The sequence below is a fragment of the Trachurus japonicus genome, chromosome 4, assembly GCF_045865225.1.
Source record: "Trachurus japonicus isolate A0001 chromosome 4, Traja_1.0".
Taxonomy (NCBI): domain Eukaryota; kingdom Metazoa; phylum Chordata; class Actinopteri; order Carangiformes; family Carangidae; genus Trachurus; species Trachurus japonicus.
In genome coordinates this window covers 20,919,862-20,936,520 of record NC_140910.1, presented here as the reverse complement: position 1 = coordinate 20,936,520, position 16,659 = coordinate 20,919,862, and the positions used below count along the sequence as shown (strand labels likewise).

The 16,659-nt window shown below is 43.0% G+C and overlaps 1 protein-coding gene across 11 annotated transcripts in view; it reads left to right on the top strand.

Annotated features, from left to right (window-relative positions):
• The first annotated feature begins 889 nt into the window (after positions 1-889).
• ptprsa (protein tyrosine phosphatase receptor type Sa) overlaps positions 890-16,659 on the top strand; it is a 256,606-nt gene continuing 240,836 nt past the window's right edge. For 4 of the 11 annotated variants that reach the window (XM_085774637.1, XM_085774631.1, XM_085774634.1 and 1 more), the window contains exon 1: positions 915-1,219. The gene's annotated coding sequence lies outside the window, so the exon portion shown is untranslated. Of the gene's footprint in view, positions 1,220-16,659 lie in introns of all 11 variants that reach the window. The other 7 variants (XM_085774638.1, XM_085774632.1, XM_085774629.1 and 4 more) reach the window with 3 other exon arrangements.

Sequence of the window (16,659 nt, the reverse complement as noted above, 5' to 3'; positions counted from 1 at the left end):
GACTTTAAATAGCCTCTGCCAAAATAGACTTATTTTGCGTCACTCACTGACGTTCATTTATTCATCTTCTAGTTGATAAACATTTAGATGTTATTTCAGATATTCTCAGAGAAATAAATTAGGCTGAAAACACATCTTCGGTGGCAACAAGAATTCATCATAACAAAACCTTACATATTGTGCAGTAGAACTAATTAACTTTTTAAAATTAAATAAAAAAGAATTACATCTTCCATATCAAAGGGGCGGCTGAATTAATTGTTTAAAATACTTATTTGTTTGCAGTGTAGAATATGACATGCACAATGAACCTCTAATACTGATAAGATATCATGCTTTATCTTTAAGATACTCCGGCTGCACCGAGGAGGGGGAGGCTGCTTTCACTCAGTGTGCAGCGTGCATTGGTCTGTTTCGTGCTACCTTACCTCCCCTCTTATCCCGGGTAAAGCAAGGCTGACGATTCTACTGGCCGACACCTTCAGCGAGGCGTGGGGATACGACATGACTTCATCACGTCAAGTGGAGCACTGCAAAAAAAAAAAAAAAAAAAGGAGAGATCTTTAAAGACAAGTTGTCGGGCGTGTGTTCCGGCTTAAAACCTTTTTTCAAACAACTACTGCTCAACAAACAAATGGTAGATTATTGCGACCATGTAATAAACATTTATTTTATGAAAAAAATGTTGCATTCTCTTGAGTTAACAATATTCAGCAAAATTAAGATTGAAAGAGACTGTTGATTGAATGTATATTAATGGTATTTTTTTTGTCACTGTAAAATAACGTGCCATAAATGATAGGGGTGTGGGGCATGAGTATAGGGGGAGAGATGGAGAGAGCCGTGAGTTGTGGGGTGGCTGGAGAGGGAGGGCCGGACGCATGACATCATTCCCTCAGCTTCCCTGCGCGGACAGAGCTCTGGTTTCTCCAAGTGCGCACGGTAGCTGCTGCTGCTGCTGCTGCTGAGGGAGCGACTCCTCCTGCCGTACACTCAGACGCGTCCTGAGCAACCTGCGCTCTTGGGGTGGATTTAAGAAAAGAAAAAAAAAACATTATTTAACCCGGTAGAGGAGCCCGTGAAGCGCTCCTAACTGGACCTGCAGCAGGGACGCACACATTGACCACAAACACGGGGATTATTGCTTCTTTTAATCATGAAGATGTGAGGGTTTTATAAGCTGTGAAGAAAGAGAAAGGAACTCCGAGGCTGACAAAAGGTAGGCATACTTCCCTGTCTCCCTTTTCCCTGACTCTACCCAGCTACTTTTCTATCTCAGTTTCTGTCTCTCTCCCTTTTACCCCCACTATCAGCAAATTTTAATCATGTATTTTTTCTAATTCTCTAAACATTTAAACGAAAAATAGGCATGTGGGCATTTGGTTTTCGGAGCGCACGAGCCGTGCGCTAACCTGCCGTTTTTTAAGACCCGTGCAGAGACGCAGGCAAGTGTCCAAAGAGGAGCACCGTTTCAAAAAATACTGCAAAGAAGCTTGTCCGAGTGCCGCGGAGCTTTGCGATGGATGGATGAGAGATGCTCGATAGTCCCGGACTCAGCGGGAGATCGGACTCTGCCACCGCAAAGCTGCTGGTGGTGGTAGTGGTGGTGGCAGAGCATATTATGGTGCCTGTGTATGAAGGATATCCATCATTCCGAATGACGGTGCACGGCTTCCCCCCGTTTTTTTTTTAATTCAAGCCACTGAGAGTTAATTACAATCTTAATCTCCCAAATGAAAGAAACCTGGGTGGTTCTGCAGTAGAGGGAAGAACGAACATTCTCATGGACGTTTCCTCATACACACTCTGCGCTGTACAGCTTTGGAGCATAACGCAGATTTCTGAATCATCTTTTTTTTTTTTTTTCGGGCGGAGGTGTGTGTGTGTGTGTGTGTGTGTGTGTGTGTGTGTGTGTGTGTGTGTGTGTGTGTGTGAGAGAGAGAGAGAGAGAGAGAGAGAGAGAGAGAGAGAGAGAGAGAGAGAGAGAGAGAGAGAGAGAGAGAGAAAGACAGGGAGGGAGACAGAAAGAAAGAGTAGTGTGTGTGTCTGTGTGTGTGTGTGCGTGCGTGCGGGGGTGCTCCATCTAACAAGTGCACCTCCACAGGGGGGTGTTTCATTTACCAAGTCGACCATGAGATGCTTTGCGTTAGAATCCATTGATACGAACATGCCCGTAGATCATGACACATTCACTTCCTCTTGCAGGCATCGATCGGAAATGCCATTTTCGATATTTCATCTCCCTCTCCTCCTCCCATCTCTCTCTCTCTCTCTCTCTCTCTCTCAACCGCCGTTTGATATGATACTGAAGCCTACATCCCGGACTTTCTTTGGTGGAGAGGGAGGGAGTCCATACTGTAGCGCTGGTCCGTATAACACACCCCAGGACCGGGGTTGCCTTTGCGCATCATGTTGCCGGTGGAGTTGGGCTCATTTCAAGGTGCGCCACTCGAGCTTCCCTCAGTCCCGCCGAGGTGGAGCACATCACTGACACTGACTTTTTGTAAGTGCTAGTGATGCCCTTGTTGAATGCTGGAAAACTCCCAACTTGAAATACATCCCCTCCCACGTATGGAGACCCTGCTGTCTCCGTGGATATTGGCCGATATTTCCGGTGTTCTTTTAAGTCCAATTGTCTCAATTTCAAACTTTCATAATTGGCTATTATACTGCCTTTATTTTTGTTCATCCTCGGGATATCGGTTCGAAATTACGCACATATCTGCTGCCATATAAAATCACTCCCTCAGACTGAAAACGATATGACATAATGATAAAGTTCTAAGAAGATGTGGAAGAGCCCTGTGTTTATCCATCCTTTCTCTAAACCCACTGCAAATACTTTTACATCATTCAGATTCATTATATTAAAGCGTCGGATTAGATTTATGATATGCGATTAGGATGACAGAACCTTTTTATGTAAAGATTCGCGTTTAACGATTTGCCTCACAATCTGGTCTATTTTACCTAAGTTGTGCATTTTCCATCTTGTTCCGTCTCCTGTTTTCGATCGCAATGAGCGCATCGCGCGTCTGCAAAGCTCATAAAAGCCAGAGGAGAGAACAATATCTCGCCAGCGCCCGGGTTGTTAAAGGAAAATGGCTTTATTCATTTTTCTCTGTACCCGTGGTAACTTAGTTATAGCTTTTTTTTATGGTGCCTGGAAATGTCTTACAGGCTTGCAGTGCAATGTAATGTAATCAAATTTATGATGTTGCTGTGTATTACAATTCTGTTATGCTCCGTCACATGAGAAATTTGGAGTGACCCCACCTCTCTTTCCCCCTCCCCAACACACACACACACACACACACACACACACACACACACACATAGACAGGCACAGCGGGATGCTCAGAAGCACCAGAGCAAGACAGGTAACAACTAACAATGGATTATAAAAATCCCGAGTCCTTTCTAAAATATAGACTTATTTTTACCACAGATGGTTCTGGCAATCAACATGCACTTCTTGAGTTTTGCTTTTTTCCCCCATATTTCATGCATTTTTGTAAACAACAATAGAACGTTTGGCCTCCTGCAAGGAAGACATTAAAAATATGTGGAGCTGAAGTACAGTGATGAAACATAATGATGTAATGCATGAGGTAGTGTATACACAGCGTAACGCACAAAGAGAATCCACTCTCTGCTGGTCTTTGTGATGTGAAAAACAGCACCCCTGGGATATTGGGCTACTATTTGTAAGATGCCATAATTTCATTTAATTCTGAGCATAACTTCAACACCAACGTGTGTGTGTGTGTGTTCCCATCCTTCTATCCTTCTTCTCTAAATGAGGATGTGGTGCCACGCCATGCTATACGACAGGAAGAAGTCACTCAATCTCTGCTGTCTTAACAGACAGGCCTGTGGAAGGACAGCCATTATGGAGTCCTTCCCTCAGACTTAATGGGCTGGACACATTTTATGAAGCGTCTCTGCACCCAGTGTTTGTTCATGGAGCAATCAAATACCCATGTTGGACATGGATAGAGGCCACACACTCTAAAAAGTAGCGGTAAACTGTTGGCTTTGCTAATATGCAGATGGAGTCAGTGAGGAATTTAAGTGTCTTCATAGGTTAAGATAAAACATTTCTTCCAGCAGTTCAATATATTTAAGATGATACCTTGCTGTGGGTCTTGCATGCTGTGGTTTGTGGCACGTGTTTTTATTTCATTTTATTCTATTTTATTTAGTCTTTCATATGTACATTCTCACACAAGCATATTCTCAAGCATATTCAATTTTTAGAGTGCACAGCATCATAGGTCACCTTTTAGAGATGGCACTTGGTTAATGAAGATGAGCGGGGTTAGTATAACCTGTCATCAATCAGCCAGTCTCTCTGTATGTATGAGATGGGTGATTGGATGGCATGCCCAAGCATCCGTTGTTTTCTCCTGCAGAGATGCTCTTCAATCATGTGTTCCTGTCACCGGCTGGGCGGCTACGATAGTTTTCGGGCTTGTGAGGCAGGCCAATGTTGTTGATGATCGACATACATATACACACAGTGGCAGACGTGCACCTGCTTACACACACCAACCCACTCACACCCACACCCATGTATGTATACTTTTATTATATTTACAAGATGAGCTATAAGTCACGCTCTGCAGTCTCATTACAAGCCACCAAGCCTAAGTGTGTGTGGCCACGTCATTAACGCAGTCAAAATGGAAATAGATGTGGATGGCTGGAGCTGTTTAAGGAAACTCAAACATGTAAAGTGAGAGGAGACAGAAAAGAGAGAAAGACAGGGAGAGAAGACACAAAGAGAGAGAAGAAAATATTTAATCATAAGTGCACTTTATGGAGAGCTTCGCCCATGTGCACTGCAGCAGTCTAATTACCAGGAGAGCGCTTGTTAGTTGTCACCTGCAGATAAACAGCAGACTATTTTTTTTCCTCTCATGTTTTTCCTCCTGCCTGTGGCAGAATTTGAAATTCTAAGCAGCAGAGTGTCAATTTCAGAGTATCCCATCTCATCCTGTTCTCAACCCTGACTTTTTGAACCACATGCAAACATAGTAATTTGTTATTTGAGTGGTCAGGGTAAATAGGAGCAACAGTGAGAGATTGACACATGTTGGCTCACCAGAACTCTAGTTGCTGGCACTGCAGAGTTAATTTAGAGTGAGTTGATCATTAAAAGAAAAGCAAAAAGGAGGGGTAGTGTAATGTGACATTTTTTGTACTCAGCCTTCTGTCCCATGGTGCCATATTGTACAGTAAATCTTGTCAGGAAGCATATGGTCCTCAAATCCATATGCAAATGAGTGCTGGAAACAGCATAGAGAGAAATTGTCCTTGCGACTCTTGAAGAGTGGTTTGTCATTTCGAATGGCTCAGATATAAGCTCTTAAGAGGAGGTCCTGACTGCCAGAATGAGGGCAAAAAATGCACTATTCACAAGTTTTCCATGAACATCCTGACCTGGTTTGAGCCCAACGTGGAGCTTGACACTTTAATGGTTTTGATGTGTACATATTTCCCTGCTACACTCCAACCTGTCAGGAAATGCAAGAGTTCTCTTCAATTCCTGGGATACAGAGGAAGACCACTTGCTTGTGAGGGGGGAGAGCAAAAGCCTCTAGGCCCCTCTCTCCCTGTCAAATATCAAGCTTCATTTTAAAACACCTTACCATGAATCAAATATGGCAGTCATAATGACAATCATAGCCATTTGAATGTGATAAACTGGCAGGAGGAAATGTCTTTGCACACCTACATCTTCGTTATTGTAAGGGTTTGATTATACTGTTTTGTTTTCGCAGTAATCACAAAAGTGCATATGGTTGAGGGAAAAACTGTCATGGTTCATCTTGACTGGTGAGCAGAACACTTACACATAATTATCGAAGGAGTCTTAGTTCAGGTTATAGCAGCACGTTTAGCATTCAAAGGCTCTTTACTCAAGGGTAATTGCAGTGGTAATGTGTGTATTTAGAACCAGTGAATATGCCAGCAAATAATGGGTTCAGGTGTAGCTAAAACTACACCATCAGAGGGGGAGACCTGGATGGAAGGGGTGATGGGGGATGTTCTGCAATTTGTCCCAGCTGGTATAAAAAAAAAAGAAAAAGAAAGAGATACAATTCCCATTTGATTATATTAAAATTGTGCAAAATAAAAATAAAGTAAATGTATACAAAATGGCAGTTGCTGTTTTGTTCGATCTTATTTATTTATTTATTTATTTATTTGGGGGGTACCCATAATTCTTAGGGTCTTACGGAGCCCTAACAGGAAGTGGACGTGTTGCATGCTGCAGGCGTTTGTCTCATGTCACTGTGCTGACTCCCCACCTTTTTTTTTTTTTTTTAAAAGTATGCCGAATCAGCCGCTAGCAGGTGGTGTTCACAGTGTATCGACGCATATGTCGACAACCTTATCTGGATTATGGTAACGAAGAAAACTTTTAAAAGCCGCGTTCTCGGGCAAGGTCTGGAGACATAAGGAGCGCCTTTTTTCTTTCAGTTTCTCGGTGGATTTATGGACGATAATTCGCGGTGGACAGCGGAGGAAATGACCGTCACGGAATGCGTAAGTCTAAACACACGTGCTAAGATGTAGGCTGTGAATTTTGACGCAGCAATATGTGGCTGAAGGTTTTACATGTTTACCTTTTACCTGTCGCCAGTGACGTCACGTGCGACGTTTTGTGACAACCTCCTCTCCCCTCCTGAAAACGTCTGGTTTCTGCAATGTTATGAAAAGTAAAGTTAGTGAAGGTATTTAGTGGACGCAGGCCTTGAACTCTTTCATTCAAATTGCAAAAAGACAGAAAATAAATGAATGAATGGTATCTTCTCTCTGTCTCTGCTACAGCTGTGTCCATTTCAAAACGTCTTTTGCAAGCTGCTGTAGCCTATATTAAATGCTAGAAAAAACGCTAGCCTATATATTATCTATATATAGGCTTTTTTTAATCTATCTATCTATCTATCTATCTATCTATCTATCTATCTATCTATCATACATACTGTATGTGTGTGTATGGAAAAGTCATATTCTAGGGAACCGTGCTGAATGTGGTGACACTACTGGCCTAGTTGTGTGTCACTGATCATAAAATACATGTAGAAATTACCTTACTTGGGATGCAGAAGCCTACAGCATTGAAAATCGTTGATATTATTTCATAATATAGTATTTACCAGTGGAATCAAACACAAGTGAGTAACTGACAAAGTGTCCATGGTGGCCAGCGGCTTGGCAGGATGTTCTTACGGAAAGCAGACAATTAGGAATCCTCTCACTGGATGAGACAGATGTAAATCTCCTTGGGGACAGAGGCTTGCAGAGGGTTACTCGCCACTGCAGCCGCCACCCGCCCCCAAGGGTCGTAACTCTTGAAGGTCATGGTAGCATTTTACCTCCCCCCTTTCCTTGCCCATGACAACTCCAGTGGGTATTGCCGGATGTTTTCTGCCATGCTGGTGAGCAGGGGAGGGCAGATGAGGGGTGGGTGGGTGTCTGTGAGGATGATGCATTTCGACAACGGCAGGGATAACAAAACACTGTCTGGCCTGTTTACTACTAGACTGCATCATAGTCAAAGACATCATAAAGAATGAATGATTCATACGCTGTCTTGGATAGTCATTTATGTTTAATTCAGAGGTGTGGGCTACTGTAAGGCATCAGCCATGGACCCCCTGTGGTGTGGCGGGGTCGTCACCAGGAGGGGGAGGATGGTTGAAGGTGCGGGACAGGAGCTGGAAGAGGTGGTGAGAATGTCTCCCTAGAACAGGGCAGAATTAAGACGGAGCTGAGAGCATTGGCGGTGGCCTTGTACGTTTCATCTGCAGGCCCTAATAAAACCCTCACAGGCCGGCATTGATCTCTCCCAGAATAATCCATTTAGACTGAGCGTGCCTGGCCATGTGGGGCCTCTTCAATTATTTATGGCAGAATGCTGTGCAAGCTTCCGTTGGGACGCAACAATGTGCCCTGGGAAACCTGTGAACTGTGGATTGCAGGGGAGCAAGGGAGACACAGAGGGTGGAAATGGCAGATGGGTGGAGGATAGTGGGCCTGTTTGGAGAGAGATGTGAGGAGGGAGGGAGGGAAGGTGAGGTGGAGGTAGACAGAGATGGAGGGCAGGTGAGAGGGAGGTGAAGAGAGGGAAATGGGGGATGACGAAGCGATGCAGAAACCGAGAGGGACCGGAAGGTGAGGACGGGGAGTGATGAGAAAGATTGGAAGGACGTAGTGTAAAGATGCATGAAAGAATGAGAATAGAGGGTAAGGGTGGGGAGGAGTGACAAACAAGTTTAGGAGGGGAGCTGGAACAGAGCAGACCAGAGGGAGGAATTTACTGAAAGCATGCAAAGAGTGGAAGGGAAGGAGCGATAACGGAGTGGGGAACAGAAGACAGGGATGGCAGGGAAAGACGGTGGGAGGGAGCGGAATGAATGTTGGCACGGAGAAATGAGAAGCAGGGAACGAGTGATGAAAGAGAAGTGGGGAAGTTGCGAAAGAAAGATGGAAGAAACAACAAATGAAGAGGCGAGAGATACCGTGAGAGATTGGAGTGGTGAGGATAAGGTACTGTAGGTAGAGAAGATGAGTGAGGGAGCAGTAGAGGAAAGAATGTAGAATTATAGATGAGACGGGGAGGAAGGGATGACTGGAAATGAGTCTGGAATAGATGGACAGGAAGAGGGTCGAGGATGGGACCTTTTTAAAGCAAGCATGAGCAACTATTGATCACAGCAGAGTTATGGTTGCTATTGTGCTAAGTGGAGACATGTGGGCTTGACTGCCTGTACGGTCAATCATGATTTCCTCTGCACTCCTCTTTCATGCTGTTTTCACATGAGAAAATGAAAACTAGTCCTGTGTGTAGAGAGTTATGCTTTCCATGACAAAGTCCTCTCCTGGCATGGGTAGATTTTTTTTTTTTTAAAAGAGTCATTTTTGGCAATATACAGAAACGGTATGCTCAGAACCACATTTATAAACTCCCCCACTGTTTACCTGGTCTATATTGTTCTATTTGCAACTCGCACACAGCTCTCATAAATCCAGACAGATTTGTTTTACCTGATTCCCCCGGCATTCTCCATCAAGCTCTCCTCCTCTTACTGTAATTCCCAGCACCCTATTAGGCTTTCCACCCATCGCCTGCTGCCAAATCCGGATGTCTGATCCGGTGGAAGACAACCGGAATTGAAATTTTCATCTGCACGGTTGAGTGATTATGTCAGGCAAATTTTAAGAGGTTATACCCCCTCATTCACATGGGCCCTAACCTTTGTGACCTCTCTGAAGCCCGGGCTGAAATTTAACAGGTCTTTTTTATTTGTTAAATTTCATTAATTTAGATGTGTGCATTCCTGCCTCATGAAGAGACATTGAGTACCTCTTTAATTCCTTTAGCGTGTTTTACATTAGTGCTTTATTTTAAGCCCCTCTGCTTTTATCTTATATCTACTTTACATTAATTCATTCATTAGACATGCTGCTAATCCTTTCTGAGTCGCAAGGGGCTGGAGTCAATCCTAGCTGACATAAGCCAGGGTCGGGTACATGCTGGACAAGTCACCAGTCTATCACAGCCCTAACTTATAGAGACAAATAACCATTCATTTTCACATATACACCTACGGGCAATTTAGAGTCGCTAATTAACCTGCATGTCGTTGGATTGTAGGAGGAAGCCGGAGTACCCGGAGGAAATCCACTTACATTAACGCAGAAGACATTTAATTTTTAATCGTATTTAGAGTCGTCAACGTTAATTTCTCACAGCTAACAAAAGAAGAAAGTCAAAAGTCCACAAAGGGATGGATCTATAGTCTTAGGAGTCGTTCAACTGGAATGCACGTAAGAAAATAGGGAAAGGACTTTGTAATGGCTTTTTTACGTGGCCTGTTGTCAAACAGCCTAATCAGATGAGCTAAATAGTGTAGCGGCGAAACTATTAGCTAACGATAGCACACCAGCAGGTTTCTGTTTAATCAGTAGAAACCCATTTCCTATCACCTCTGAAGCAGCCACTGAGGATTTATTGTTTGTCCACGGACATTGATTATTGGATTCTAGTAATTGTTTTGCCTTCGCTTGATTAACAAACCTGTGTTTTCTCCAGAGGCTAGTTCAATAGCAAGCTTTGATGGCAGGACCCTAGCCAAACTCTTGACGCTAACAGGGTCTTTACCATGATTACAATGGGGAGAAGAAGAAAAAATCCCTCATTCTCTATTTTTTTGTGTCAAGGGTGGGGGGGTATTGTTTCACACTAACGAGATATGGTAGCCTAAGATCATTAACAGAGGTGAGAGTGTTTAGTGAAAGGCACCATACACCAGTCTCTGTGTGGGTGGCCCCTTCTGGCTCATGCATCCAGGTGCACTGTGTTTTGTGATCCCTGTCCAGCGGATGATTGATGATGGATGTGTGACTGTGGCTGTGACGGTTCAAACCATGGCATTACTGGCATCTTAAGAATTTGAGTGGTTGGCCTCTTTCGCTCTGTTTTCCCCTCCCCTCTTCGTCTTCTTCTTGCGGGAGGTTCCAGAGGAGTGGGCGTCCCAGCTGTGGGGGAATGATACATAATGAGGAGCAGGAGGAGGGAGGAGGAGTGATGGAGAGCTGCTCGGAGCTCAGGGATATGGAGGAAGCGAAGGAATGAGGGCGGGAGGGAGGTGAGCATGCTTGTGTGTATTACTCAGATATATATCCGTTCATAAGCCCTGACACAAGTCACATCTTTGCCTTTCATTAGATGCCTTTCACTGCTGGGAACCTCCCCCTCCCCGCACCTATAAAACCCTGACTGAACTCTTGACTCTCCTCCCAAGAGATAGTGTTTGGAAAATCCAATTTGTCCTCTTTAGTTGTCGAAGATTACAATGTGTGACACCCACAGTCCATGGAAGGATGAGAATATGTTATTACTACAGTGCAGTAGTTATTCTTATCCGTTCAACATCTGTATCGCTGATATAATTGCTCCTACTGTATACAATGTTATGTTTTCATTATGAAACCACTGGCACAGCGTGGGGGTTACTGGACACTCGGATAGAAGCATGATCATTTCATGGTCACGTTTTTTTTTTATTATGTTCAATATAATCCCACTTTTGCTGCCTCAGTACAATCTCCACTAACAACTGACGACTGGCTTCCATGTGACAGCCAACGTCTGTGTGTCCGTCATGTTGCTGATTGTTTTTACCTTTTCGCTGTCTGTGGGTTTGCGCCGTTTGCTCAAAGCGGCTGCCGAGGTGAGAGCAGGATGCTGAGGGAGAGGAGGAACGAGGTCTACTTAAAGGTAATTTATTTCTGCTGTCACTTTGTTGGGTGAAGAGGAAGTGACAAATGCGAGCTGGTTGTTTATGAGGCCTGGCTAAGTGCTGGCAGGGCTGCTTCCCTCTGAGGTAGTTGGCTCTCTGTTTAATTCATGTCCTTGGGTGGTGCATTGCTTTGTGGCGTAGTGTGTGGCAGGCGAGCTAATGAGAGGTGAACCTATCTGCTTCTTATTCTTCCGTCGGCCTCCCTCGTGCTTTCTTCCTGCTTTCTATCACTTTTTGCTCCGCTGTCCGTCTCACTTTACTTCCCTCACTCTCTCTCTTGACCTTTTTTTTTTTTTTACCTCCCACTCTGTCCTTTTCTTTCCCCATCCATCCTTTTCTCTTTTACAACTCCAAGCCCTGGAGACAGAACAGCAAGAAAAGCACACAGAATCTCCTTCCAATTGCCCCTAGCTCTGCCCTGCTTGTCTCAAATGGAAACATGGAAAAAGAGAACCCTCCCTTCCATCACTTCCTGCCAAATAAATCAGTCAGCCCTTTGACAAACCCCAAATAGGACTGCCGATTTTTCAAAGCTGTCCCGTTCATCACTTTGATTTATCCTCCCAGAGATAGAAGACATGTTTTCTTCCCATGTCATCCTTTTTTTTCTCCCCACTCCTCCGTATGTTTACGGTCAGTGAGTTCGTCGAGGGAGGCTGGGTCACTGCACGCAGTCCAGTGTTCAGAGTTTTGAAAAGAGAGGCAGCTCAGTGCAGCGCTGGTGGTCAGACTTCTCACACGCTCACAAAGATGGACATCAGAGGGACGGGGTTGAGCTGGAAGTACGACCTCTGTGCCGCCTCAGCTCAAGTACATCCTCTGCCTTCTTTTTTTTTCTCCTGTATACCTTTGTGAAGTGCTGTTTTAATTGACACTATAAAAAAGAAGCTCTCTGGTTATCTGGCTGCCAGCGCCTGTTTCATGTCAATTGAGTTAATTTTTCTTCCCTCCTGTTTCTTGTCCATCACTCTGCTTTTGAGTCTCCCTCTCTCTCTCTCCCTCTATGCTCTCCTTTTCTCTCCCTCTCTTCTTTCTGCTTGCTTAACATCCTCCCATTCCCCACTGATTGCCTGTATTGTTCTCCCTTCCTCTTTTTCTCCTTGTCTAGTTATTATTTACATCTCCCCGTCGTCTCCCTGCTCTCTTCTCTGACTTCTATCTTTGCCTTGTGAATTATGAAATGAAGACCGCAACTCAATATGGAACCAGTTTAAGGAAAACAAAATCCAAAAACGTCATTAAAAAATGATTCCACAAATGAATAAAAGTTACAGATATTTGTACATGCTGAATAATTTACACTTTTTACAGTAAAAACTATTTGTGATGAATTTTAAATCAGGAGTTAAACATAAAAGAAACATAATAATGATGTTCAGCTGTTAAATATTTAATATTTTGTACATTCTTAAAATAAATTACATACTTTAAATAAGCTATAAGTAATTATGACATTGTGTAATAGATTGGTTTAATGCTCACATCATCTTGTGTTTATTTCTTTTCACATATTTGTTTACAATGTACAAAAGGTGAAGTGTAATGGCTTAGAAATGACTTAATAATAGCTCAACAAAATATATTATTTACAAGTCTATATACATAATGTTTTAATAATTAATAATTTCTGATTAATTAATGACTTACAAGTGATCACACTCAGTAATTGCTGTCCTCTGGCAATGTAATTGGTGGAAAACTCAAAACTGTCCAGCCCCTGAAATTGACCATCTCCTCCTCCTTCTCCACTATTACAGAGCTGTCTATACATCCATCTGACATCACAAAGATGGAGTTTGATTGACGAATCTTCCTCCTTTCATCTTCTTTGCAGTGCATGAGAGGTTTTGTCTGACTGACCTGTCTCTTCGTCCTTCCTGTGTTCACGCCCTCCAGGCCCTCAGAGATGAAAATAATACATTTTCACACAGATCTGTTGAGATAGCCATCTGAAACATAGCTCACCCCTCCCACCCCTACCTCTCGGTGGGTTTTCTATCTATTTCAGCGTGGCCGTGAGCAGGTGAATCACATCCATAACTGCAGGCGTACTTCCTGCCGCGATAGTGAGGCAGGAGTGACAGGAAACAGACAGGTGGCAGATGTACTTTAGGAGAAAATGATTTTCAATCAAACTGTGATGTTCACAGGGTTTTGTAGATCATCTTTGAGAAGGAGTGACACAAATTGTTGAGGTAGCTTTTCATACATGTTAAAAAAGAAGATAAAATGAGTAAAATCTTTGTCGAGGTGTTGCAGAAATGTTTGAAAAAATATCCAAACGACACAAAAAATGATTAGGTGAATGTCAAACATGAATAATACCTGTTTCACATGCTGTGTAGCTCAACTTTGCATTATTCCACTCCTGTTCAGGATGTAGACATACTCCTTCCTGTGCATGTCACCTTCCAAAAATAGCTCTTAAGTGCAGAGCATGTCATGGGACTCCATATAGTGTTCTCAGGTTAAACGCCAGTCCCGCTTAACATTGATAGTCACCTGTCATGTATTTTTTATAGCTCTGAGTGCCTCTCCCTTTTTTTCATCCATCAGCCCCCTCTCTCTTTCCTCTCCTCCCTTGCGTCTAACCAGCCGGTCCTGTCACTCTTGAGATGTGGCTTTAACCTCGGGTGCAGTTTTTTTTTTCCGCCGGCACCCTTTGTTTTCATCTATTGTTCTTAAAAGCGATTATGACCATCAGACACACCCATTAAATATTTAGAGGAGCTGGGGCTGCCGCTTTCACTGGCTTCACAGCAACACGCACCATCGATGTTCAAAGAGTCGATCTCTGCAGTGGGGACACGCAGGGATATTTCAAGGGGCAGTTGCTCAATTAAATAAAAGCCACAAGAGAGTGTGTGTTTTTGAAGGGCGGCATTTGTGCCGGTATTTCTTTGTCCTTTTGATCCTGACATCCAGACCTGTGTGTGTGTGTGTGTGTGTGTGTGAGCATGAAAGTACAGTAGTATATTCCTGTTTGTGTATCTGAGGGATGTGGGCTGTATTTACTGCTCTAATCATTCCTCTGTCATTAGCTGCCCCTCGGATTACCTTGCTGTTCAATACCAGAACATTTATATGCACATCCATCCTCCATGCTCACTGCAGGAAGACCCGGAATGATCAGTTGCTTGAGAGGACAATAAATAAGCTCCTCCGCTATTGATTCATCTGAAGACTTTGTGGGACAATAGCTCCACATATTACCTCTCCTTTGACTGCTGCATTTAAGAATCAAGTTGAAATGTTAGCGATTGTAGTCCTGTGTGCTACCTCATAACCTTTCACTCGTTCACTCCATTCTCTTCCCATGTTTGATATTAGTGAGTCATTCACCTGATCAGTGTGAGGACTTATGGATTTCTGCTCATTATCATTTTAACTCATGTCTTGTGAATCTTAAATGATGTTCAGTGTTCAAAATGATGAATTGATCAAGACGTTTGTATGATTAAGGACTCCCTTAAATAGGAAAATAGGAAATCACACAGGTTGAAGGGCTGTAACATTTGTTGTTATTACGTCTTTGCTGCATAACAGAGCTTTGTTGTCTCAGCCGTTACTATTCAGGAGGAGTTGAACAGAGTGAGCAACCAGTGTGCTGCTCAAGGATGTTTTGGCTGTTTTTATAAAAATGAAATGTGATGTGCCAGTTATGAGACTTTCAACCGCAAGTCCACCCTGCCAGTTTCTACACTTACTTACTACTGCAAGAGAGAGATGTAAGAAATGTTTATCCCCGTTGGAAACTGCTGTGCTCCATGTCATGACTGAGGCTGTGGCCTCCGCTTGCTTAGTACATTTGAACTCCACTATTTTCAGGACTTAGTCCACATAAATTCAAGTTATGTGAATTGGAAACTGTTTGTACGTTGATGCAGCTAGTGTGTGGCAGCAGTGCAGGTGTCACACCAAAACTCGATACAACACATACAGCCCATATCACACAAAAATCATCAAGTAAACAAAGGGTTAAGTTAACTAATATATATATATATATATATACTGTATATATATTTTTTTATTTATGTATTTGCACATATATAAAAAATAACAGTAAACAGTAGAGATATACATAGAGACACATGTTTTTATCATGTTATAGTCTGTTTTCTTATTAATATGATTACATTTATGTGATTAAATAATATCTTTAGTTATTATAGTACTGTATGAGAAACACGTTTCAAATTAAAATCCACAGCTAAAACAAAAGCAGCTACAGTCTCACAACTGACCCGATATGACCTGAAACTACAAGTCAGAGAGAGATCAGAATTCAGACAACACAGCACCAGACTATTTGAAGTTTAGTGGTTTTTTTTCTTCCTGCGCTGGATATTTCTCAGTCTTGAACTCATCTTGCTGTGCCTGTCTTTTGGATTCTTCTTGATTTTTACTTGTTTTTCTGAGCTTTTCATCCCAGACCTCTCTGTTATTTATGTGAAATGAGTCAGCAACAGTTCACTGCTGTTGGCTGCCTGAGTTGTTGAAACCGTGATGAAGATACCAGCACATACAACGGTACATGTGTGGGCGGAGCATGCGCCACCAAACAGAATGTAGTTAGCTGGAGAGGAAGAAGACAGATGCGAGGGAGATGATGGCCACACAGAACCGGAGTGGGCCGCACCAGCCTGCTCCGTCGTGCCCATCACCACAACAGTCACATCCATACCTCTCCTTTTTGCTCACACTCTTTGTGTGTGTGTTCGTCTTTAACACTGATCCGCCGCTTCCCTGGAAAAATCTCACTGGACACTTAGCACCTTTTCTCACTTGAGGCTGTGAGGGCTATAATACCTCCATGTTCTGTTTCAACATTTTTATGCTGATGAATCCGTAAGCAAAACTGAAATCAGAATACATTAATTTGTCAAGTTAAGTGGTGGTTGTGGTGGAGATTGATTATTCGACCCCTCTCTGATTTGTACTGCTCATTTACAACTAATCACTAATCATTTCCTGCTTATGGATAAGATTTCCTGCCAGAAAATACTTTGAATATGAACACATCCAAAGCATTTTATACAAAAATACAAAAAATATGAACCAGGAACAACACACACCTAGTTTTAAGGCTCAACGGGACATTTACTCACAAGTTGAAATCCTAAGAGAAATCCACCAGGGATAGAGACTCTTTATTATTCCATTCTCATATGGTTCTGAGAAAAGTCTGATTTGGTCAACATGCAATGATTGGCTGAGCGTCCTGAATGTACTTGAGTAACTGCTCACGCACTCGTCTCCAACCCCGACCAGGAAATAAACTTTGATAAACTCAATAAACTTGTTTTGTAAAACAGACTGACAAACCGCTCCCACCTCCAAC